The sequence below is a fragment of the Myxine glutinosa genome, chromosome 13 (genome assembly GCF_964187855.1).
Source record: "Myxine glutinosa chromosome 13, kmMyxGlut1.1, whole genome shotgun sequence".
Taxonomy (NCBI): Eukaryota; Metazoa; Chordata; class Myxini; order Myxiniformes; family Myxinidae; genus Myxine; species Myxine glutinosa.
Window position 1 is genome coordinate 40,538,416 of NC_136273.1, and position 26,964 is coordinate 40,565,379.

The 26,964-nt window shown below is 48.7% G+C and overlaps 1 protein-coding gene across 2 annotated transcripts in view; it reads left to right on the forward strand.

The window, feature by feature from the left end:
- Positions 1-26,964, forward strand: part of BMAL1 (basic helix-loop-helix ARNT like 1) — a 112,799-nt gene that overhangs the window by 58,937 nt on the left and 26,898 nt on the right. The window lies entirely within an intron of this gene.

Here is a 26,964-nt window from a genome sequence, read left to right on the forward strand (position 1 = left end):
CATATACACACACACACACACACACACACACATATACACATATACACATACAGACACACATATATACACATGCACAAAAACACACACACACACATATATATACACACACATACACGCACACACACACGTACAGACAAATGTACATCGATACACATGCACACACATACACACATATGCACACACACATATATATATATATATATTGTTGCGGATATGAGGATTGCATTTTTTTGATTGTGTGTATTGTAGTGGTAAATTGTTGTGTAACCTTGGTTGGATATGGCCCCTCCTGCCTCCAGAGTTGTGTAAAGGTAAAAAGGGCGTCTCGGTAGTTATTCCATGAAACACCACATTGCAGGACCCGATAAAACCCTTGTTCAGTAGCTTATATCTTATTATGTGTTTTAGAGTAAGGCCTTGTCTTCCATTAGAATAATACTCCATTGCATCGAATCAATTAAGAATAGCTCCCCTTCAATACTTCCATTTCCCAGCCAAACTCTCCATCTGCGGGTAAAGCAGTTCACAAGCGTGGGGTGCACGCCCTCTCATTTCGCTGCTATAGTGAATATGTGCTCCGTGCTCTGTTTGAACAGGAGGGGCGGGGTCGCCCGGGAGAGGCAAGCCCAGGGCGCGCCACGAAGGGCGGGGCTGTGCAGCCCCATGCCCAAATAAGGAAACAAGCCCGTGGCTCGCCACGAGGGGCGTGCCATCGGCGCGATGCCCAAATAAGGAGACAAGCCCGTGGGATTACCATACAACGTCACGAAACAGAGCACGGGGGAGGAGGGCAGTACCAAAACCGAGGAGGGCGTGTCAGTCCCGCGCTGGAGAGAAGTGAGAGGAAGGGAATACGAGCTGAGCTGCGTGGAGAGGTACACGACAAAGAAAGGGTCCAAGAGAAAGCAGAGGAACTTTTACGAACGAGTTGCAAAGAGATACGGCAGATGAGTCCAGCCCCGTTTCAACCAGCCGTGTGAAGCCCTGACGGGGCAGCGAGTGACCCTGCCGGTGTGCGCTGTAAAGCCGAATACCAGGAGCTGCCGGCGTGCGCTGTAAAGCGGAATACAAGGAGCTGCCGGCTCCCCGCTTCCCGCCCGGAGTGGACCTGCTCGCTGTGCCCTGTGATCCCACCTGCTCATCCTTTCCAGCCATTCCTGCCTGCAAGTTCCCCATTTGCGTACGTGAGTTTGTTTTGTTCATGCTGTCCTGGGTAGTAACTAAGTCTGTATAAGCTCGTAATTTTCACTGTGTCACCTGCATGTTCATGTCCGCTGTAAATACCCGTGACTGCTCTTTTTGCTTATGTGTGTGTAAATAATAATAAACCCCGTTACTCTTCTGTACGTCTTCTTCTCCTTCCTCTTTGCATTCGTCGTCTTAGTCTTTGTCCCCATTGAATATCTGTGGCGCGATACGGCCAACGTTTGGGTGAATCGGGTTTAGTCGGGGAACAACTGTTCGGTTCGGCAAATATAATGTGTTCGGTTCGGTCGAGCCTCCGCTCGGCAAATATAACATCCTTAACCGCGTACCGTAACAATTGGTGTCGGGGAGTGAGATACGAGGCCCGAACCAAATTTTTAAAACAGCTAGAAAAAAAAAAATTGGGTCAAAATTTGGAGTAGCCGAAATTTGCTTTTGTTTTACAAAAACCCGAATTTTGAAATCACGCCATGGCTGATCAAGGCGACGGGATGTCGGTGGGAGAAATAGTCGGGGTAGAATCGACCCAGGACCTCGGGGAAATGTATATGGAGGAGGTGGTTGAGGGGGTTCCAGGTGCGCAAAATGGCACTCTCGCGCACGAGGTTACGGGCGCGCAAAATGGCGCCCCGCACATGGCTGCGGCGACAGCGCCCGCGACCGTAGCAGCGCCACCGGTGGATTCGGACCTTTTTATGATACAAATGGGGGCCCTTATGGAGAGGCTAGAAGTAGTCTGGTCTGTTAGGGGGATTTTAAGGGGGGATTGTGCAAATTTGTCTACAAGCATGAAACTTGGCACACTTGTAGTTTGTGACCTGCTGAATTCAAATCTGCCGGGAGCCAAAGCCAATTCTCAATGGGAGCGCCATATTTGACACTTCAAAATGGCCGCCACTCAAAAACTGACTTTTCCGTTACTAGCCAACCAAAAGTCACATAATTACAATTAAAAGCACTTTTCTAGGGTTTTGGACCTCACTGATTCTAAATCTGATGTCTGTTTGACAGTAGCCTTGACAGGGATCGCCAAATTGGAAAATCCAATATGGCCGCCGGTGAATATTATAATAAATTTTGCATAACTTTGACACTTAAAGTCATAAATCAGGAAGTAAAACAAGTAAAACCAAGAGATCAAGGTATCCTTTATTGATCAACAAAATCAGGCTAATAACCATTAAGCACTATGTTAATATTAATTAATTAATTTACCTATATCTATCTATAATGCCAGTAATCTCTGTGTGTCTGTCTGTGTGTCTGTGTGTTTGTCTGTGACCGCTGTTTCTCGACAACCACGGGTCCGATATACTTGAAACTTGCCAGGTATATTGCTGGGGACCCGAGGATGTGCCTTTTCAAGGTTTGTAATTAATCGGACAAGTACCTACCGAGCTATGTCCAAAAAACGCTTCAACCAATCAGAGAGCAGCGAGCTATCACGTGTGCCGAACCGTTAATGCAATGCAAGCGTTAATGCGTTAATGCAAGGCTTTTCTTTTTTTCCCTCTTCTCTTTCTACTTTTCCTTGCGATTAAATTGCAAACAGCCAAAATACGTTGGCGCTAATTGAATAATTGGCCATTAACACTAAAATAATCGTAACTGCGATATGCCAACTTCCGGACAGTGCAGCCTTCCATGTTGTTGTTGTTTGCAGCAGCTGTTTGCAGCAAGGCAAGGCTTTTCTTTTTTTCCCTCTTCTCTTTCTACTTTTCCTTGCGATTAAATTGCAAAAAGCCAAAATACGTTGGCGATAATTGAATAATTGGGCATTAATAGATAGATAGATAGATATGCGATATGCGAACTTCCGGACAGTGTGCGCGTTACGAGCTGACCGCCATTACGGTACGTAATTCGATTTCTTATGCGCATTATTTCTCCCAATTCAGTCAGAGCGAAGGGCGGAAGCGAAGAGCGTTGTTATTTTTTGTTTACGGGCGTACGGGCGGGGTAGAGCGTACGGGTAGCGTTTTTTTTTTTTTTTGGCAAGGAACGGGCACCCACGTACGGGCAATGCCCTAGTTAATAGTAAATCAATCAATCAATAAATGTATCAATCATATCACGTGCTGTGACTGGTGTCACACTGATTCATGAATTGTCATTGTTCACACATCCACCTTCGCATTTGCACAAAATTGTGCAACGAACGCCAGCTCTGCAGCACTTGCAGTTCCCTGTGCATGACTTCGCACAGCCACACTGCAAAAGGATGGAACAGGCCTTGCTGCTGTCCTCAAGGGTTGTCCAGAAGGGCAACCACCCACCACTGCTGTCCTTGTGCCACCCCCAGTCATGGAAGTCAGGGATGTCCTGGTAAACAGACGTTGCTTGACTCCAGAAGAAGCTGGCCTGCAGCATTGCTCTGCGGATGTGTTGATATAGAGCAGCTTGTGTTGGTGGTAAGGCCTCTAGTGTCTTCTTCCCACTTGTGAAGAGTTGAAGCCTCGCCTCATTGACTCTTTCCAGACCACAGCCCTTGCTGTACATGACTACAACAAAGCGCTCTAGAGTGCGCATGTGCTGGGACTGTGGGCTGAGCTCTTGGGGTTCACTGGTGAGGGCAACAAGGGTGTCCGTCAGTCCTGGTGTGCTCTGCCAGGCTGACCAGGCTGACTTCTTACCACATCCCAGGAAGTGTGACACAGTGTCACAGCCTGTGACCGCGTGGAATAGTGGCAGTGCCAGGCACGTTGATGGTCCCAGCTGGGCAGAGAGAGTGTGGATAGGAATGTCACGCATCTTCTTCCCACTGCCGAGACAGACCCACAACTGGGACAGCCCAAGTGATGAAAAGAAGTGAATGGCCAGGATGACCACATCACTGTCGACTGTGCGCACCAAGGCAACCTGGTGGCGCTGGTGTGCTGCATGGGCAAGATGGAGCAGTATCCTGGTATCAGCCTCAGTGTGGTTACATGGCTGAAGACCAGACACGTCATGTTGTTTGTTGGAGAGAACACTCTCCTTGTTGGTGCTGAGGAGAAGTCTCCCACCCAGATCCTGCTTTACAAGCTGTGCACTCACGAAGGGGAACAGTTCCCTCTTGTTGTCAGTATTCTTGAGGAACCCAGTGTTCCAGTCCTTCTTTGGAATATGGGTCTGGCCATCCCCAATCCTGGTACATGGGCCTAAGCCACGACGATGGTGTGTCAGGGTTTTGAGGTTGTCCTCTGGGTAGGTGTCCCAGACAGCATCTACCCGTGTGACAGTTGGAGTTACCTGTGACTCCACAAATGGCACCAAATGCTGTGACACATAATCAGTGAATGTGTGTGCTGAGGTCGGCCGCACCATGTGAACAACAGCTGCCATGTCAAGTACCACAACTGTGGCTGCTTTGGCTGCAGCTGAGCGACCAGTGGGTGCCTTTAGGTGCTCTAGAATGTCCGACTTTTTGCCAGACCTGAGTGATCCTTGGTTTGAGAGACTAGGTGGTTCTCTCTGATTCTCATACCGGAAGAACTCTTCCATGTCTGCATCAGGTCGAGACTGCAAGGACAGGAAAAGCTTGGTTATGAGGGAAGAGTTTCTCTGAGCACTGCCTGATGTGCCTCCCTTTTTGGTGGTAACAGGGCGATTGGCAAATGTGAGGACATTTTGGCGTTTGAGAGTGTTTGTTATTGGCAAAGTGTCCTGGTCTAGAGTCTGTGTTACAAACTTGGCATGCAGATCTTTTCCAAGGTTATGAAGCTGGGCAAGCGATGCAACAACTTCATCTTTCATGACGTCCTGTGTGTGTAGAGCCACAAGCTCATGGCCATTGGCAAAGGGATTACCTAGCTGTTCAGCTATCTCCACAAATGACAGAACATCTTTCTTGTACTTAGTCTGCAAAGCACTTGCTTCTTCGTGATGGGTAGTGCGTGAGCTTGCAGTGTCCAACACAGTCTCAAACTCCTCGATACATCGAGAGCAGTCGGGACCTGCTAGCATGAAAAGAGTGAGGGCCTCAGGGTTTTCATACAGACCAACTGCACCACCATGGGCCTGAAGGTTCTTGTTTGACTGCTTATGAGATTGGTCCTTGCCAATGAGGCTGAACTTGTGAGGTGACCTCTGGACAACAAAGTTCCCCTTGAGAAACTCAGCATACAACTGTGGGTGCTTCTCAGGCAACTGGACCATATCCCGCACATGCACTGATAGCCAACGAGCATAGTTTGTGTGGTCCATCACATGGAACCAGGAGCACAGCTCATTACAGACCTGCACATACAGCAGGAAGTCTCCCTCATGGAGAGAAAGGATGAAGCGGCACATTAGGAGCTCCAGGTCCACGATGGTAGACCAGAACATGAACATGGGATTGTGAGTTCTGGACCTTTGAGCCCAGATCTCTAGAGACTCAGGTGGTCCCTCAACACCAGAGCAGTAATTGGAGTATGACTTCTGTCTGAGGAGATACAGACCCATGACAGAGACCTGGTGAGCATAGCGAGTGCGCTTTATATGATGCTCATGAAGCACAGACTGGGCACGGCCAGATGTGAGGACCTGGGCCTGAGTAAGAATGTTGCTCCACCGAGAGTCCCGCAGCAACTTACCAATCATCTGGTGCATTTTGTCCTCTGTGTGTAGAGCGCCCATCATCAGGACCATCTTATCTTCCCCTATTGTGTCAGGGAATGACCACTGCAGCTGCTTAGCGATGGCATACAGAGGCTGGTCACCACCAAGCACAGGAGTTTGACCAGGGTTGAGGGCCTCTGTGCCTTGCATTGTGAGATGCATTGCATGTTTCATCATAGAAGGTGTGGCTGCTTTGTCAGGGAACAGAGGTAGAACCCCTATCAATGCCTTAGGCTTCACAGAGTCATCACTCATGAGTCGGGAGTTGTAGCCTGACCAGATGATGACTTCACCTTCTGGCAATGTGTCCTGTTTCAGCACTGTGGACACATGTGCCATCCAGGACTCATCCTTGAATTTGGCTCCATGTAGCAGATTAATGAGATGGCCGAGAATTGAGATCTGGAGTACATGGTACATGCAAATCATTGCTTGAGAATTCAGCTGGCTGAACCACTGTGTAAGATTCAGGAAGTTGTGGTACAGTAGTGTCTGTAGGATCCAGCTCGATAGAGGGTCGCTGTACTCCTTGGTTGTCCCAAGACAGGTGGTTTGTCACGCTGATTGCTGTCCCATGGAACTCATCATGGGAGAAGTTACCTTGGTTGCTGCTATCCAAGTTGTCTACATCAAAGGTCACGAAGACCCCACTATGGATGTTTGTGGGCAGCACAACTCCATCCTGGACAAACTGTTTGACGTGTGCTCGTGCCATGGATCACCTGATCTCCAAGACACGACTGTAAGACACAGAAACCCCAAAGGCATTGGCATTATTGATCTCTTTCTTCCGCCTACCCTCACCATGCAGCTTGAGGCCCTGGTACAAAGGGAAAGGGGTCTCATGTTCTTTGTTGTGACGGATGTTGCTGGACTTTGTGGCATGATGTGAACCACTGCAGGTATTATAAATAATCTGCTGGGCAATGGCGCTTGCAACTCTTGCCCTGCCTTGTACCTGCGCCTGCAACTCCTCATTGCTCTGTTCACGCAAGATTGAGGGGCCCTGGAGCAGGATGTTGAGGAAGCTTCTCAGCTGTCCAGGGATGGGAGATGTCAGGGAATCAGAGGCAAAAGAACCAGTAAATGGTTCTTGCCTCTGGAGACAGCATTTCCTAAGTATTACTGCTGCTCGCATCAACAACAAAGCATCATCCTGACCTATCTGGGACTTATGGGCTTCAGCTATTAGATCTCCAACGTTCTGGTTGCTAGAGATATAGACTTCCTTGCCCTGGGAGAACTCTGTCGACTCAGGAAGCAGCTTCAGAAGATACTCCTTGAACCGTGTGGCATGTGGTTCCCTGGTATCAGAACAGGGAAATCCCTGTTGCTCCACAAGTGTTCTATATAACTGTCGCAAAGCAGACAGTTTGAAGACTGAGTCAGAGTCCTCGACTAAAGCAACAATTTGCGCAATGGCAACTGAATTGAAGTGAGGGGCAGGAGGACCTGCAGATGATCTGCGATCCTCAGCACGAGCTGAGTCTCAGGTGCAAGTAACACTGTACATGATAGTAAGTGTCACCAGCGTGGGCATCAGCTGCGTGGGCAATCAGTTTGCCCAGAAGATTGAAATTGTTGGTGCTCTGAGCCCAGGTCTTTAAGTTTGTGTCTACATTAAATGTTTCAACTTTACGTAGATTCTTTTGGTCCTGTCCCTCACATATTATGCAACAAGGAGACTTCTGAGGAGCAGAAGACACTGCAAAACTGGACCGTAGTTTCTTAGGTGAGTTTTGGTCACTAGGATCCTCTTTTTCAGTGAACCTTCTCAGGCGAGAGTTACTGCAGTAGGTTCTGCAAACTTTGTGATATTTGGCATTGTGTGTCTGAAGCGTCTTAGCAATGCCCTGGCCCTCATCAAGCTGAGCCCATGACACTTTCAAACAAGAAGGCATGACACCAATGGCTTTAAAACCATTCAGATCTTTCTCAATTGAAGCAAGGCCCTCTTCCGTTGGCGTCTGCAACCGTTCATCCTTTTCTTCTTGGCAGACACAGCAAAGCTCCCAGTTGATGGCATCCATCCTTGCCATCCACCACCAGTACAGCTAGGACTTCTATTCTCTATTCTTCTATTATATTCTTCTATTCCCACAGCAGAATGACAGGCACCTGAAATAAAATAAATAAAATAAAATTTAAATAAAAAAAGTTAAAAAAAAAAAATTTGTCAAACATTAAATTTAAAAAATGTAAAATTTCCTGTCAAGGCTACTGTCAAACAGACATCAGATTTAGAATCAGTGAGGTCCAAAACCCTAGAAAAGTGCTTTTAATTGTAATTATGTGACTTTTGGTTGGCTCGTAACGGAAAAGTCAGTTTTTGAGTGGCGGCCATTTTGAAGTGTCAAATATGGCGCTCCCATTGAGAATTGGCTTTGGCTCCCGGCAGATTTGAATTCAGCATGTCAAAAACTACAAGTGTGCCAAATGTCATGCTTGTAGACAAATCTGCACAATTTTTCCCCTAACAGACCAGACTAAAGCCAAAATGGGACAAATGGGAAACCAAATGGTGGGATTGAGGGCTGATAGTGAGCGATTAGAAGCCAAAATGGGGAACCGGATAGATGCTCAGAGTGAGCAAATGGGGGCAATGAGGGACGACGCGAGGGCTGATAGTGAGCGATTGGGGGGCGAAATGGGGAACCGGATGGATGCTCAGGGTGAGCAATTGGGGGTAATGAGGGACGAAGCGAGGGGTACCGGTGAAGGGTTAGACAACGGGATAAAAGAGGTAAAGAATGGGTTAATGGGGGTGGAAAATAGAATGGCTGCCCAGGAGAATCAGATAAAGGGGGTGAAAAATGGGTTAATGGGGCTAGAAAATAGGATGGAAGACAAATTGCGGGCAATAGGGGAGCAATCCGCCCGGGAAATCGAACAGATGGGGAACCAGATAGAGGAGGTGAAAATCGGGTTAGAAAGTAAATTGGATGCTCAGAGGGATGAATTGGGACAGATGAGGGTGGCATCTACAAAAGAGATGGAGGAGATGAAAGAGGAGATACGACGAGGTGTAAGTGAGGAGGTCTCGGGGGTACGCGAGGAGGTAAAGCGAGGTGAAAAGCGTATGGAGAAAGAAATGAGGAATAATACGGCGAGGTTACAAGGGGGAATAGAGGGTCTGACGAGGGGAGTAGAACAGCTGACAGTGGGACAAAAGGAACTAGTGGACCAAGTGGAAAAGAACACTGCAATAATCGGGGGGTTAAAAGCGACACAAAAAGACATTAAGAACGAATTAATAGCGACACAGAAGGAATGTCAGATGGTACATGAGGGGTTGACGAAGAAGTTGGAAGAGGTGACAGAAGTAATGGAGACGAAGGACCGAGAGGTGAGGACGCACATAGAAACGGTTAAAGTGGCGCTAGAGGAAGAGATAGAGGGGGCGCACCGGGAGATGAAGGAGGGAAAGGAAAAATTAGAGGAGGTGGAAGAAGGGGTGAGTGAAATTAAGAAAAGACAGAGGGAAACAAAAAAGGAGATAAGGGAGGAACTGCACATACTGTGCACATACTCCATCCGTTGATGCACATACTGTTGATGGAGTATGTGCAAGGTCTGTGTTCAAATCATGATGATATGCTCATGAACCAAATAAAGAGTTTGCAGGTGGCAGAAGAGGTGCGACGACGAGGTACCGAGGTGAGTGGCGATATACGAGGAAATGTATATGATGTGAGGGGAGCTTCAGTCGGCTTGGGGGTTGATTTAGACCCGGGTGTTCGTGAGGGACCAATGGTGAGGTGCGTGACTGGTCCGGAGTGTGTGGCAAGAGGAGGTGTGCAAGGAGGTCTGGCTATGGGGAGTGAGGGGGGTGCTGGTGAGCAAGGATGTGCGGGTATGGAGTGGGTAGCGGGTTGCGGAAGGGCGACCCAGGCATCGACACCAAGAGGGGTAGTGTTTGGAGGGACGGGGGACGCGCGGGAGCCCCCCGGGAAAAGCGCACTGTGAGAGCCTGAAAGGTTTGGTCCCGCGTTGATCCCGCCAGGAGTGACGCGCGGGGTCCGGCCTTCGGGCGCCCACAAGGTACCACTCGCGCCGTATGACGGCAAGAGTGATCTGAGGGCGTACCTGGCGCAGTTTGAGTATGTGTGCTGAGGCAATGGTTGGAGTCCGGACGAAGGTGGAGTACACCTGGTAGGGGCGCTGCGCCGTGCGGCGGCGGAGGTGCTGACAGCTTTACCACCGGGTGCGCTCACCCTGTCAGCTCTCCGTGCGGCTTTAATTAACCGTTTCGGTATCGAGCAGCAAAGCGAGCTTGTTAAAGCTCAACTTGCGCAGCGTAAACGCAAGCCCCAGGAGACCATCGGGGAACTTGCTCACGATATTCGCCGCGCGGTAGGGATTGCACACGCGGACATGGCAGCGAGTTCCCAGGAAAGCCTGGCGCTGGATCACTTTATTCAGGCCCTTCCGGATCTGGAGCTCCGACAACAGCTCGCCATGTGGCGCCCGCAGACCATGAGTCAGGCGGCCGACGCTGCAGCCCGTTGGGAAGTAGCGAGGCCCCTGGCCCGGGGAGGCGAGCGCCATGCAGTGGCGGTGCGTCAGGTGGGGCCTGAGATGGGGGGCGGCCCCCTAAGGGGGCCCGCCCCCGACAGGGGCCCTGACCTGGAGAGCATGGTTCGGAGGCTGGTGGATCGGCGTCTAGCGGGACCTGGACCATGGCAGGCGGCTCCAGTGGTGGCCCCCGGTAGTCCCCGACAGAGTACCCCAATTCGGACATACAGGGGGGGGGGGGGAATTTGGAATACCGGAGGCAAGCACCTTACCAGGTGAGGTGCTATAATTGTGCTCGGATGGGTCACCGTGCGTGGGAGTGTCGAGCTCCGCGCCGGGACGTTCCCCGCCAGCCGATGCCCTCAACTCCGCCCCGTATCGATCGGCCTAGCCGACCTCAGACACCCCCCCGCCAGGGCCCGGGAAACTAGAACGTGCCGGGCATGCAGGGCGGTGTTCGGCAGTAGGGGATGGGGAGAAGCCCTCGTTGACGTGACAGGTCATTCATTGTGGCCAAATTGGAACGGGTAGTTTGACAATTCGGTGCAAAATTGCCGGCGTGGGGGTAGACGCCATGGTGGACACGGGAGCCAGCGCCACGATCATCAGCCCCGTGGTCCTTAATTCGAGTGCAGACGGCTGGGGTAAAATCCAGCGTCTGGAAAATCATAGCTTGAAGCTGGCTACCGGGGCAACGGCTCCGATCATAGGGCGTGGTTTTGTGACCCTCAAGTTGGGATCGGTAAAGCAAGAGATAGAGGTTTGGGTGGCGGAGGTGTGCGACCCGTGCTTAATAGGGTTGGATTTGTTGACTGCCGGCGGTTGTAAAATCGACTTGGGCCGGGGGATCCTGCAATGGGGGGTGGAAGAGCTACCATTGGAGGGGGTGAGCACGGCCGAGAGGGTGGAGCTGGAGGCTCCTGAGGCCGTGACCATCCCTCCGGGGGCCGAGGCCATAGTGCCGGCCCGATGGTCAGCCCGCTCGACATGGCAGGAATCCTGCGGCCTGGTCGAACCGGTGGCAGCGCGATCCATACCTGGTTTAATCATGGGCCGCACCCTTGTAAAAACGGACGGGCCGGTAGTGGCCGTCCGAGTAATTAATATTAGCACAGAACCACGCACTATAGTAAGGGGCACGAAGATAGCTGGCTGCACCCCAGTTAGAGAAGTCGCGTCAGTGAGGGGCGAGAACATCCAGCCGAGCCGGCCCCAGGGGGAGCCTTCAATAAGTTCTAGGAATTGGCCCGATCCCATTTGCGAGATGGTAAATCGGAGTAGCATAGAGTTGGGAGGTACCCAGAGGGAGGCCTTACACAAACTGGTTGGGTCCCATTTGGACCTCTTCTCCTTGTCCACCGAGGATATTGGACGTACGGGCCTGGTGAAACCTCTGATCCACACCGGTGAGGCCCGGACTATTCATCAGGCCGCCCGACGGCTCCCTCGGAGCAAGAGGGCGGAAGCTGACGAGCAGGTTGAAAAAATGCTCGACGCAGGCGTGATCGAGCCCTCGGGAAGTCCTTGGATGTCACCCGTTGTGCTGGTCAAAAAGAAGGATGGGACCACGCGGTTCTGCGTGGACTATCGCCAGCTAAACAACGTGACACTCAAGGACTCATATCCCCTGCCAAGGATTGATGACACCCTCGATGCCGTTGCGGGCTCAAATTGGTTCACAACTTTGGACCTCAAGAGTGGGTATTGGCAGGTGGAGATGGATCGGACAGGGAAGGAGAAAACGGCATTTTCCACAGGTAAGGGGCTGTATCAGTTCACTGTGATGCCGTTTGGTTTGTGTAACGCCCCCGCCACCTTTGAGAGGTTAATGGATCATGTGCTAGGCGGCATGCCATGGCAATCATGCCTGGTATACCTGGATGACGTCCTGGTACATGCCAAGACCTTCCCCCAGGCGTTAGCTAATTTGGACCAGGTGTTCGGGTGCCTCAGACAGGCAGGGTTAAAGCTGAACCCGAGTAAGTGCACTTTGTTTGCCAGAGAGGTGGCCTATCTAGGTCACGTGATCTGCTGCGAGGGGGTTAAAACGGACCCAGACAAAATTAAAGCGGTAGAGGAGTGGCCCGCACCACGTACCATCAAGGAGGTGCGGGGATTTTGGGACTCTGCTCCTACTACCGGCGCTTTGTGGCGAAATTTGCGGAGTTGGCCCGTCCCCTCCACCGGCTTACGGAGAAGGGGACGCGATTTAATTGGACACAGGAGTGCCACGAGGCCTTCCAAAAATTGAAGGGGTGTCTAACATCCGCACCCCTTCTAGCTTACCCCACTAGTAACGGGACATTTACCCTGGACACGGATGCGAGCCAGGAAGGATTGGGCGCAGTTTTGTCTCAGACACAGGAGGGCGTGGAGAGAGTGATTGGTTATTATAGTCGGGCCTTAAGTAGGCCCGAGCGAAATTATTGTGTCACTCGCAAAGAGTTATTGGCCATGCTGGCTGCCATGGACCATTTCCACCCGTACCTGTACGGGCGGAAATTTTCGGTTCGAACTGACCATTCCTCCTTGCAATGGCTCCTTCGGTTCAAGGAACCGGAGGGCCAAATTGCAAGGTGGTTGAAAAAGTTGCAGCAGTACGATTTTAATGTGACCCATAGGGCCGGGAAGGCCCATGGTAATGCAGACGCACTCTCTCGGCGTCCTTGTCTGGGGAAAAACTGCAAATTTTGTGCGAGACACGAGGAGAGGGAGCAATTGGGCGATTCTGCCCCGATTCTCGTCGTCCGGGCAACCCGGGTGAGAGGGCCAATTTTGCCACTAACCGCGGACGAGGAATTTGGAGAGTTGGCTTGGAGCACGGCCCAGCAGGAGGATCCTGTTCTGGGGCCGGTGTTCCAATGTGTCAAATTGGGGCAAAGACCAAAGGGGGAAGAGGTCACCCCCCTCGGGGCGCAAACAAAGGCGTATTGGGCTCAGTGGCAGACCCTGGAGTTGAAAGGCAACATCTTATATCGCAAGTGGGTGGGGGTTCCCTCTGATAGAACTTCCTGGCTGGTGATAGTCCCTGACAAATTCAAGAACGTCATATTACAACAGGTGCATGGTACCCGCTCCGGCGGCCATTTGGGCAGGACAAAGACAATATCTCGGGTCCGCCGGAGGTTCTATTGGGTGAATATGGGGCGCGACATACAGGACTGGTGTCGGAGATGCGACGCCTGTTCTGCCAAAAAGGGACCAGCACGGAGGATGAGGGCCCCCCTTCAATTACATCAGGTGGGGGCCCCCCTTGAGCGGGTGGCTATGGATATTCTAGGACCGCTGCCCCGCACCCGCCAAGGTAATAAGTATATCCTCGTTGTAATGGACTATTTCACCAAGTGGCCGGAGGCCTACGCCCTCCCCAACCAAGAAGCCGGGGTTGTGGCGCAGGCCTTCGTAGAAGGATTTGTATGTCGGCACGGGATTCCGCAGGAGCTGCACACCGATCAGGGTCGAAATTTTGAAAGTCAATTGCTAAAAGATGTGTGCAGACTCCTGTCAATTCGGAAAACCAGAACCACGCCCTTGAGGCCACAATCTGACGGGATGGTGGAAAGATTCAACAGAACATTGATCCAACAACTGGCATTGTTCACCACCACCCGTCAGGATGACTGGGATGAACATCTCCCGTACCTGTTGATGGCCTACCGAACTAGCCAGCACGGGGCCACCGCATGCAGTCCAGCGTTGCTTATGTATGGGCGGGAGTTACGGGCTCCCGCCGACTTGCTGTGCGGTCCCGTGCCAGACACCACGGATACACCGCCGAGGGAGGGTTACGCACGTCACTTGGAGGAATGCATGGAGCGGGTCCATGCCTTCGCCCGCCGCCAGCTCCATCTGGCGGGGGCCAAGATGAAGCGCAGGTACGACGACCGGAGCCAGGGGAGTCAATACGCTCCGGGGATGAAGATTTGGTTCTTTAATCCCCAGAGGCGGAAGGGCAGGTGCCCAAAACTCACCTCCCCCTGGCAAGGCCCGGGAGTTGTCCTGTCGCAAATCTGTGACGTGGTCATTAAGATCAAGATGGGGCCACGGACCCCCCCTCGGATCGTCCATGCCGACCGGATAAGACCTTATGCCAGCGAGCAAGCGCCCTCATGGATCGCCTCGGCTTTAGATGCTGAGGCAGGACCCAGTACCTCTTGCGACGGGGGCTCGTAGCGTCAGAGGACTGGGGGGATGATAGTGGAACGTCCCCGATGTGGTGGGATGGCAACTCTGTCATCCCTCACAGCGGGGGGCAAAGGAGCACTAGTTATGGGGTTTATGGCAGTGAAAACTAGCCCGGGTGGGTTAGGATATATCGTGTGTAGGGCCCTAGAGATGACATGAGGTAACGTTAAGGTTAGGTAGTGACTGATACCTGTAGTGGGGACGCAGGTAGATTAGTGTGGATGATAATGACGAGGGAGCGCAATAGTTTAAAGGGATGACTGGGAAGCGCAAGTTTCAGAGGGGAGTAGTTAGATGAGATGATGCCGTGTGTTTGAGGATTGGAAGTGTATTGTGAAAACTGTGTGAGGAACAGGTGTGATTGCACAGGTGTGCAACTGAACAGGTGTATGGAGCAGTGTATGAGGGAGTAGTGGTGATTGCATGTGGTGTTGACCAAATGGTCCAGGAAGGAAGGAGGGTGCAGGTGGCACCAGGTGTGAGTGCACAGGTGTGCACCAACAGGTGTATGTAATAAATGGTTGTGTGAAATACATGGAATGTGGAATACATGGAGTGTGGAGTATATGGAGTATTGGAATGGATGGTCGTGGAGTGAGTATGGTGGAAACTATGGAGTGGAGTGGATGGTGCGAAGGTGTGAGTAGGGGAAGGATGGACCCCCATCACGAATACCCGGGGAGAGTAGTGTAAGTGTTAGGTAGAGGGTATAGGTAAATTGTGGTTGGATATTGGCATCTGTGGTGCGGGTGGAAGAATGATGTTTGGATGGGTGCATTAGTGTTGTGGAAATGGCTGGGCGTGTAGCCTGTTAGTGTGTGTAGTTGGTTTGGGCACTCCACCACTGTGAGGATGTCGGCCAGGTGAGGCCGCAGGTGGGCTCTGGGAGCCGGTAGAGTTGTTGTGGATGGGGCCCGAGGATCCGGAGGACTGACCCGGGTAGCCCAGTGCCAGAGGACACCAAGGGGTGACAGAGCCAGGAGGGGCCTTCCCCAGTTAGTTAGGTTAGGGTGAGGAGCTAGGTAAGCTCGGGTGGCAACTGCAGTGGTGGAGGTGTGCAGGTGGGTAGACCTGCTGGGAGAGCTACACGTCTCAGCCCAGAAATTGTGCAAGGGCACCGGGAGATGAATCGGGGGAGTGAGACCCCAAATTGAGAAGCACCACAGTTTGGTCAATGGGAATTGGTTTTTAGAACCCATAGTGTAAGTTGGCCAATGGATTGGCAGGGAGAGACCCCGGGTAGTGTAAAGTGTGTTAATGTCATTTAGAGGGTAGATAGGATAAAGGATCTCCTCGCACCATCTGCATCCACTCACCTGAGATGACGTACCTCCACACCATGCCAGGTTGTTTTTATTATTTTTATGTGCAAATGTTTTGGATTGTGAGATGCATCATGATGTGGGTGTGACATTGTGCTTGATGTTCCATCTCTTCCTCCTTATGAGGATTGATGATGAATTTGGTGATGGCAAATTTTGGATAGAGGGATTGTGGAGACGAATTTGGTGTAGGGGAAATATGGGGAAGACGTGACAGTAGCGACGAATTTGTAATGTGTAGATTTTGTACATATGGGGTAAGGGCAAGGGTAGTGTAGGTGACAGGGGGGTGACGTACGGTAGGGACGAGCTTTCTCACTTCGCCCTCCGTACGCATTTCGCCTTGCATTGCCTTATTGATGTGTACCCTTGTGACCTTACCCCTCGCTCATCTGTCTCTCCCCCCTTTTGTCTCCCACATGACCTGTGCGCCATTGGGCGCCGAGGGGAGCGTGCGTGAGTCGGCCATTGTGCGCCCGGAACTCCCAGAACCAGCTGTCTGCATCGATGCACCACATTATGGACCACATGTCTGTGGCCGAGCACCACTGATGGACCCCATGGGTTGGGGCATGGCCCCTCTGCTGGAACCGGCCATGAGGGCCCGAAATCTTGCTGGCGGACCTTGGCCACAGGGCACCGATGCCCCACAGGTGAACCACACGTAGTTGGCCCCTGTGGGCCATAAATAAAGAAAATAACATGGACACGTTGGGTGCAAGTTTTAAGACAAATCGGCCGCCAGCAAAGGAAAAGACAACATCTGGAAGAACAAATAATAATAGCCAGCAGAGGGAGCCAAAGAGCAAGAGATCACCTGCAGGGTTAGGGGTTGTTGATTTTATTTTTATTCATTGAACATTGATGAACTATGGTGACTGCACCGATTGGTGCTTGAGGGTGTGTTGGTGCGTTTTTGGGTGCTTTCATGGTGCATTGATGCAGAGCAGACTGTCTCCCCCCCAGAAAGAACGATCACAGGTCCTGGGTTAGTTTTGTAAATAAAAGTAGCGTCAATTGTAAATAATGCCCACCGTCAGTGTGTAGTTTGAAGACCATTCCGCAATTCGGTTAACTGTGGGCGTGAGTCTGTTAGGCAGGGTGCAATGGAGCAGCGGGACACATTTATTTATGTTTTAAAACTGTCGCACTCAGGGTCAGGTTAAAAGTAGAGGGAACTACACCTACGTGTCACACTAAATTAAGGTTATAGGCCCGGGACGTGCCTAAGAGGAGGAGGGTGCAGTGTTGCGGATATGAGGATTGCCTTTTTTTGATTGTGTGTATTGTAGTGGTAAATTGTTGTGTAACCTTGGTTGGATATGGCCCCTCCTGCCTCCAGAGTTGTGTAAAGGTAAAAAGGGCGTCTCAGTAGTTATTCCATGAAACACCACATTGCAGGACCCGATAAAACCCTTGTTCAGTAGCTTATATCTTATTATGTGTTTTAGAGTAAGGCCTTGTCTTCCATTAGAATAATACTCCATTGCACCGAATCAATTAAGAATAGCTCCCCTTCAATACTTCCATTTCCCAGCCAAACTCTCCATCTGCGGGTAAAGCAGTTCACAAGCGTGGGGTGCACGCCCTCTCATTTCGCTGCTATAGTGAATATGTGCTCCGTGCTCTGTTTGAACAGGAGGGGCGGGGTCGCCCGGGAGAGGCAAGCCCAGGGCGCGCCACGAAGGGCGGGGCTGTGCAGCCCCATGCCCAAATAAGGAAACAAGCCCGTGGCTCGCCACGAGGGGCGTGCCGTCGGCGCGATGCCCAAATAAGGAGACAGGCCCGTGGGATTACCATACAAGGTCACGAAACAGAGCACGGGGGAGGAGGGCGGTACCAAAACCGAGGAGGGCGTGTCAGTCCCGCGCTGGAGAGAAGTGTGAGGAAGGGAATATGAGCTGAGCTGCATGGAGAGGTACACGACAAAGAAAGGGTCCAAGAGAAAGCAGAGGAACTTTTACGAACGAGTTGCAAAGAGATACGGCAGATGAGTCCAACCCCGTTTCAACCAGCCGCGTGAAGCCCTGACGGGGCAGCGAGTGACCCTGCCGGCGTGCGCTGTAAAGCCGAATACCAGGAGCTGCCGGCTCCCCGCTTCCCGCCCGGAGTGGACCTGCTCGCTGTGCCCTGTGATCCCACCTGCTCATCCTTTCCAGCCATTCCTGCCTGCAAGTTCCCCATTTGCGTACGTGAGTTTGTTTTGTTCGTGCTGTCCTGGGTAGTAACTAAGTCTGTATAAGCTAGTAATTTTCACTGTGTCACCTGCGTGTTCATGTCCGCTGTAAATACCCGTGACTGCTCTTTTTGCTTATGTGTGTGTAAATAATAATAAACCCCGTTACTCTTCTTTACGTCTTCTTCTCCTTCCTCTTTGCATTCGTCGTCTTAGTCTTTTCCCCATTGAATATCTGTGGCGCGATACGGCCAACGTTTGGGTGAATCAGGTTTAGTCGGGAAACAACTGTTCGGTCGTGGAGCCTCCGCTCGGCAAATATAACATCCTTAACCGCGTACCGTAACAATATATATATATATTGTTGCGGATATGAGGATTGCATTTTTTTGATTGTGTTGTATTGTATTGGAAATGGTGATGAACATTGTTTGGATATGGCCCCTCCTGCCTCCGGAGTTGTGTAAAGATAAAAAGGGCGTCTCGGTAGTTAATTCCATAAACACCACATTGCAGGACCCGATAAAACCCTTGTTCAGTAGCTTATATCTTATTATGTGTTTTAGAGTAAGGCCTTGTCTTCCATTAGAATGACACTCCATTGCACCGAATCAATTAAGAATAGCTCCCCTTCAATACTCCCATTTCCCAGCCAAACTCTCCATCTGCGGGTAAAGCAGTTCACAAGCGTGGGGTGCGCGCCCTCTCATTTCGCTGCTATAGTGAATATGTGCTCCGTGCTCTGTTTGAACAGGAGGGGCGGGGTCGGGGTCGCCCAGGAGAGGCAAGCCCAGGGCGCGCCACGAAGGGCGGGGCTGTTCAGCCCCATGCCCAAATAAGGAAACAAGCCCGTGGCTCGCCACGAAGGGCGTGCCGTCGGCGCCATGCCCAAATAAGGAGACAAGCCCGTGGGATTACCATACAAGGTCACGAAACAGAGCACGGGGGGGGGGGGGGGAGGGCGGTACTGAAACCGGAGAGGGCGTGTCAGTCCCGCGCTGGAGAGAAGTGAGAGGAAGGGAATACGAGCTGAGCTGCGTGGAGAGGTACACGACAAAGAAAGGGTCCAAGAGAAAGCAGAGGAACTTTTACGAACGAGTTGCAAAGAGATACGGCAGATGAGTCCAGCCCCGTTTCAACCAGCTGCGTGAAGCCCTGACGGGGCAGCGAGTGACCCTGCCGGCGTGCGCTGTAAAGCCGAACACCAGGAGCTGCCGGTGTGCGCTGTAAAGCGGGATACAAGGAGCTGCCGGCTCCCCGCTTCCCGCCCGGAGTGGACCTGCTCGCTGTGCCCTGTGATCCCACCTGCTCATCCTTTCCAGCCATTCCTGCCTGCAAGTTCCCCATTTGCGTACGTGAGTTTGTTTTGTTCGTGCTGTCCTGGGTAGTAACTAAGTCTGTATAAGCTAGTAATTTTCACTGTGTCACCTGCGTTTTCATGTCCGCTGTAAATACCCGTGACTGCTCTTTTTGCTTATGTGTGTAAATAATAATAAACCCCGTTACTCTTCTGTACGTCTTCTTCTTCCTCTTTGCATTCGTCGTCTTAGTCTTTTCCCGATTGAATAGCGGTGGCGCGATACGGCCAACGTTTGGGTGAATCGGGTTTAGTCGGGGAACAACTGTTCGGTCGCGGAGCCTCCGCTCGGCAAACATACCATCCTTAATCGCGTACCGTAACAACATATATATATATACACATACACACACACACACACACACATATATATATACACACATACACATATATGCACGCACACACACACACACACACACACACACACGTCCCACATGTATATATCCCACATCCCACATGTATATACATGTTTAAAGTGTACGTGCCCTTCCCCCCTCCCCCGCCCGGCAACGCTGAGTACTTCTGCTAGTAACTAATGAAATAAAAACGAAGAAATATCTCTGGGTAATTTCCTGAAACTCGGTGAAATTCGCTGAAATTCGCTCGGTGTATCGGTGAAATATTTTATTTGGGCGGTGTATAATTGCTTCGAACAAAATATCTCTAAGCAATTTCCCGTCTGTGTTTCATGTCCATGCACACGTGAAATGGAGTTTGTTTTTGCACACGTGAAATGAACATGTGAACCTTTACTTCCGGATAATAATGTTGAATGAAATAAAAACGAAGAAATATAGTGGGGTCACCCGTGGGAATCCCACGGGCATGGACGTGTGTGACATTTCGACATATTGAGTTATAGTAAGGGCATTTTATGAGATATTTCACAAATCTGTTAACTAAATTGTTACCAAAAAATTTCTTCACCAATATGTTTGTAAAGGTGTGTAATAACATGTGTTAAAATGTTGAAGTTCAACTCCCGTGGGAAACCCAGAAAAAAAGCTGTTGAATTCGGGTACCGAAAAATTATTTTCGAGAATTTTTTTTTTTTTTAAATCGGCCCTTAAGTAACTTATGAGGGGTCAAATAAGGGTTTTTCATGATTCTGAGTTGATTGTTAACATTTATATTTTCACTTTTACATTTACACACAAAGTAGCTTTTATTTCACATACATATATAATACTCAAGAGTTATTTCTCATTCACAATGTCAGAAGTTTCAACAGTCATTGTCTATGTCTTCTTCAGACTCAACAGCATCATGACTGCAGTTTCTGCATGTAATGCCATTACAGACTCCACAGGCCGAGATGCACGTGACCCCAACCTTGGAATGACGGGTAGATTTGCCTGCTTTATTATATTCACAGCCTTCAGCCAAATCGGAAGATCAAAGGTCACTATAGCGACCCCAGCGTGCCGTATGCACTCTTTCAGAGTGGTGAAGATGGTGTTGAGGTCATTAGGGACTCCTTCAATAACTGGGAGGAACTCGATCTGTGTGCTCTGCTTTGCATCATTAGCATGGATTCTCTTCATCCAGCCATTCCAGTTGGAGTGTGGGAACTCAGGATCGTTGGCTTTGATCACCCACCCCGCTGCCCAGAGTGTGTCACCTGGAGTGAGGAGTGGCTGATCATGAGCCAGGGAGGAGGAAAGCTCAGCGAGGGGGAGAAACATGATCGCGTTCGTTCCTATCTGTTTCCTGTTCGTAAATGGAATAATCTTTACTTCAGTTCCTCTCAGGATCTTAGCTTTGTCGAGTGCCTTCAACTTCACCCGGGGGAAAGCTGCTGTTGTCTGTGGATCTGGCAAAGGTGGTGCCGGAGAGGTGACTTTGATCCAACCCATTGAGTGAAAGGGAGTGTTTCCGTGAATAAAGACAATGTTTAAATCTATATTGTCTCCAACAAACTGAGTGACTGCATTGTTTGTTTCCCCAACCTCCATAAAGACCACCTGATCATTACTTGACAATTCACTTTCACTGGCTGGCACTTTGGCTGTCATCACTGATTGATCCTCAAGCGCAGCATCAACCGCAACCTCATCATTGATCTGTTCATCGGTTTCCTCCACAATGGTGTCAAGAGTGCCAGAAGTATCTGGAACATCATCTCCACTCCTACTATTAAGGAAGCAGTATTTGTAGTTTTGTGTCTCCGTGTAAGACTCAGTGTATCCCAGCCGGTGGAACTTGTTGAGCATCCATTTTGACCCAAATCTATGATCAAGTTGTATGGCAAGCCCCATTTGGTGTGGCAATACTCCAGACCGAGGTCGACAGGCCTTAATAAAATTCTGCCCCCAAACGGCAACTCTTTCGTCTGTCTTGACAATCGGTCTCAAGAACATCTGAAGGCTTGCAGGAACAAGTGTCAGCTGACTATCGATGTCAGTCATACTGTGTGTGGTGGGGTATGACTTTGGACCTAAATCAATCAAGGCAATATCATTGGATATGAACTTGAGTGCCGTCTTTATGATCTGAGTCTTCTCATCTCCATGGTCAAGATTAGCATGATGGCCTCGCAGAATATTGTCAGTGCCATCTTTGAGACAGAGTACATCTGCCCTTCTTTCCTGTGTTGTGAAATACAAGGTGTCTTCTTATTTCTCTAGAAGTTTTATCTTTAGCCAATGCTTTGAATAAGAAAGGCTCTTCTCTGGTGACTGATCAAACTCCTGCAGCTTTTCATGGACTTGGTCCATGTTCATTACCCCATGCTCTAATTCTGAGTCGAACCATTCGCAGAATTCAATAAAAACTGCCTCTCGCTCCTCATCAATACCCCTCTGTCCTCTCTTCCTTTTTCCTTCCTCATCAGTCTTGGACAAACTGTCACCTCTCGCAAACATAAGTTTGCATCGCAAATGGTACAGTGTTTCTTCTGCTACCAAGTCGTTGATCCCTTCCAGGCGTCCAGTGACTTCAGTGCCCCAGTCATCCCCGCGACTCCGTGCTGTCTTCAGCAAGCTTGCCTTCAGTGTATCTGCAGTCAAATTATCTGGCACTCTGTATTTCTTTCTAGCTTGTGCTGGATTATTTTTGTAGAGCTGGGCTGGTTGGTTGCAAAGAATGCATACATCCTTATACAGGAGGTCAACTGACTGTGATCTTCTAGAACTGCAGCCAGTTGATGAACTGAACTCACAAGTAGTGCGTCTTCTCTTCAACTTTGATGACTCTTTCTCTGCCTTTGATGCTTGAGCTGACTTATAGGTGGTTGCAACAAAGTTGTTGTACAGATCATTTTTACACTTCTGGTGGTACCTCAGTTTTCCTTCCTTTTGAGCCTCCTTCATACGTTCCACAACAGTAACATTTTCGACAGTTTCTGCTTGTTTCAATAAAGTTGAGTATCCCTTTGGAGTTGCCTGTATGAGCCTTTCAGCTGGTGTATCCGAGCGTGCACAGATGAAGCAATTGAGCACAGGTGGAGTAACGTCTTCATCCATATTGCTAGACTCCATGTCCTGCAAAGTAGAAAATGAGATATATTTAGAAATTATTTTTCCACAAAGGAGTGTCTGTGGTGAAATATAAATGTTAACAATCAACTCAGAATCATGAAAAACCCTTATTTGACCCCTCATAAGTTACTTAAGGGCCGATTAAAAAAAATAAAAATTCTCGAAAATAATTTTTCGGTACCCGAATTCAACAGCTTTTTTTCTGGGTTTCCCACAGGAGTTGACCTTCAACATTTTAACACATGTTATTACACACCTTTACAAACATATTGGTGAAGAAATTTTTTGGTAACAATTTAGTTAACAGATTTTCATATGTTTCCCTTACTATTAGATGCTGCACATTCATTTTTACAAAATGGTTACTGGCAATTCATCAGATCCAGAAATGGTGTAATGAACACAATTTATTTATTTATTTATTTATTTATTTATTTTTTTTCTATACTGAATCGAGGCTCGTGAAAGAGCTGAAATTTATTTATTTCACATAATATGTGACCCCTCACTCCTCTCCACCTGACACTCTCCTCTCTCCACCTGACACTCTCCTCTCTCCACCTAGCACTCCTCTCCTCTCCAATCCCTCACATTCCTCTCCTCTCCAATCCCTCACACTCCTCTCCTCTCCAATCCCTCACTCTCCTCTCCAATCGCTCCTCACTAGCCTCTCCAATCGCTCCTCACTCGCCTCTCCAATCGCTCCTCACTCGCCTCTCCAATCGCTCCTCACTCGCCTCTCCAATCGCTCCTCACTCGCCTCTCCAATCGCTCCTCACTCACCTCTCCAATCGCTCCTCACTCGCCTCTCCAATCGCTCCTCACTCGCCACTCCAATCGCTCCTCACTCGCCTCTCCAATCGCTCCTCACTCGCCTCTCCAATCGCTCCTCACTCGCCTCTCCAATCGCTCCTCACTCGCCTCTCCAATCGGCTTTCCCCGTCTCGCTTCTCTCGTTTTTCTCCTGTGTCATTCTTTTTCTTGCTCCAAATCGGCCCGTCTCGCCCGTCGGCCCGTCGGAATCGGAAATCGGCCCGTCTTGCTTTCGTGCTTGCGCGTAAATAAATTGTGTTCATTACACCATTTCTGGATCTGACTTGCCAGTAACCATTTTGTAAAAATGAATGTGCAGCATCTAACTCAATATGTCGAAATGTCACACACATCCATGCCCGTGGGATTCCCACGGGTGACCCCGCAAGTTTGCATTGACGTTCGTCGATGGACTCGTTCGCCCGTCTCATTCGCTTTCTTGCTACATCCTGTTCAAGTCTGCGTTCTTCATCGATCGTCTCATTCATTTTGGAAATAGAAGTTTCCACGCAGCGCATGAATTGTCACGATCCTCAAGAGGAAGTGTCTCGTAATCATCAAATGATAAATGGCAAGTAAATTATATTTTGGAAAATTAAAGATTTCAAATAAACCTATTTAAAGTGTATGCGCACATAACTAATTAAAAAAAACGAAGAAATATCTCTCGGTAATTTCCTGAAACATATTTTACTTCCGGCTAATAATGTTGAATGAAATAAAAACGAAGAAATATATGTCGGCATCATTGTTTACGTTTTTGTGACGACTGTCATCAAACGAAAAAGTAATATACCTTAACGGAAAAGCAAAAGCGAATTTTTAATATATATCGACACGTTGCCGTCGGTGTCATGTTGGGCGGTGTAAGATACACCATGACGCGATTTTTAAAAATATATCTCTGCATTTTCCCACGTGTGTGGAATGTTTGTGGAAAATTAAAGATTTCAAATAAACCTATTTAAAGTGTATGCGCACATAACTAATAAAAAAAACGAAGAAATATCTCGGTAATTTCCTGAAACATAGTTTACTTCCGGCTAATAATGTTGAATGAAATAAAAACGAAGAAATATATGTCGGCATCATTGTTGACGTTTTTGTGACGACTGTCATCAAACGAAAAAGTAATATATCTTAACGGAAAAGCAAAAGCGAATTTTTAATATATATCGACACGTTGCCGTCGGTGTCATGTTGGGCGGTGTAAGATACACCATGACGCGATTTTTAAAAATATATCTCTGCATTTTCCCACGTGTGTGGAATGTTTGTGGAAAATTAAAGATTTCAAATAAACCTATTTAAAGTGTATGCGCACATAACTAATAAAAAAAACGAAGAAATATCTCGGTAATTTCCTGAAACATAGGTTACTTCCGGCTAATAATGTTGAATGAAATAAAAACGAAGAAATATATGTCGGCATCATTGTTGACGTTTTTGTGACGACTGTCATCAAACGAAAAAGTAATATATCTTAACGGAAAAGCAAAAGCGAAATTTTTAATATATATCGACACGTTGCCGTCGGTGTCATGTTGGGCGGTGTATGATACACCATGACGCGATTTTTAAAAATATATCTGCATTTTCCCGCGTGTGTGGAATGTTTGTGGAAAATTAAAGATTTCAAATAAACCTATTTAAAGTGTATGCGCACAAAACTAATTTAAAAAACGAAGAAATATCGGTAATTTCCTGAAACGTATTTTACTTCCGGCTAATAATGTTGAACGAAATAAAAACGAAGAAATATATGTCGGCATCATTGTTGACGTTTTTGTGACGACTGTCATCAAACGAAAAAGTAATATATCTTAACGGAAAAGCAAAAGCGAATTTTAAATATATATTGACACGTTGCCGTCGGTGTCATGTTGGGCGGTGTATGATGCACCATGACGCGATTTTTAAAAATATATCTCTGCGTTTTCCCGCGTGTGTGGAATGTTCTCAATTATTGCTGACACCGAGTCTGAAACCATCGATAAAAATGAAATCATATGATGAGTTAGATTGGAGATAAAGGCGTGAGAGAGACTCAATGGGCTTGAAGTTACAGGCGTTTGAGAATTCATTTCGTTCTATAAAGGGCAACTTTCATCGGATTTTCTTCCCGTTTTTTTTCAACCGAGTCTAAAACTATGTTAGCGACTGTGAAAAATGAAATGATATATCGAATTTGATTTGAAATAAAACTGGGAGAGAGAGCAAGACACCACGGGCCCACAAAACAGGCCTCAAAGCTATGCGAGTTAATAAAATGGTGGATATTTGTTTATAATTATATGAAGCCACTCCCAGAATGGGTGGAGCTATGGGTGGAGCTACTCTGCAAACCGAGTAAGCCACACCCCGGACAGACACCAAACAGACAGACAGACAATCATCTACGGCTATTATAATATAGATCATGAAACATTTACATTTTGTAGTCCATTGTATAATTTAAATAAACATAAATACAAATTTTGCATGTGGAAAAAGTAAGTACACCCCTACATTTATCACTACTTCAAATACCTAAAATTAGAATCAGGTGCACCAGCTCAGGTGCAAATGATTAGAACATCGTTAGAGAGGATCTTGGAGGAACCTGTCTTATTTAAACCTCGGACATTTAGTTTGGTTTCCTCTTTGTTGTTGAAGTGTGCGGCGTCACCATGCCTAGATCAAAAGCGCTCTCTGAGGCCTTCAGAAAGAAGGTTATAGATGCCTACGAGTCTGGGAAGGGATTTAAAAAGATCTCCAAACAATTTGAAATCAATCATTCGACTGTTCGGAAGATCATCTACAAGTGGAGAAGATTCCAAACAACTGCCAACTTGTTCAGGCCAGGCCGCCCCAGCAAGTTCAGCCCGAGAGCAGACCGCAAGATGCTGAAAGAAGTCTCGAAGAACCCCAGAATGTCATCACGAGACCTACAGGTAACTCTTGCCACTGTTGATGTCAGTGCACGAGTCTACGATTAGAAAGAGGCTGCACAAATTTGATCTACATGGGAGGTGTGCCAGGAGAAAACCTTTGCTGTCCAGAAAGAACATCAGGGCAAGACTAAAGTTTGCCAATGAACACCTAGGCAAAGACCAGCACTTCTGGAACAATGTGCTCTGGACAGATGAGTCAAAGGTAGAGCTATTTTGGCCACAGTACCTGAAGACATGTTTGGCGAAACCCAAAGACAGCATTTGACCACAAGAACCTGATACCAACTGCAAAGCAGGGTGGTGGAAATATTATGGTTTGGGGCAGCTTTGCTGCATCAGGGCCTGGGCAGCTCACCATCATATAATCCACTATGAATTCTTCATTGTACCAGAGGGT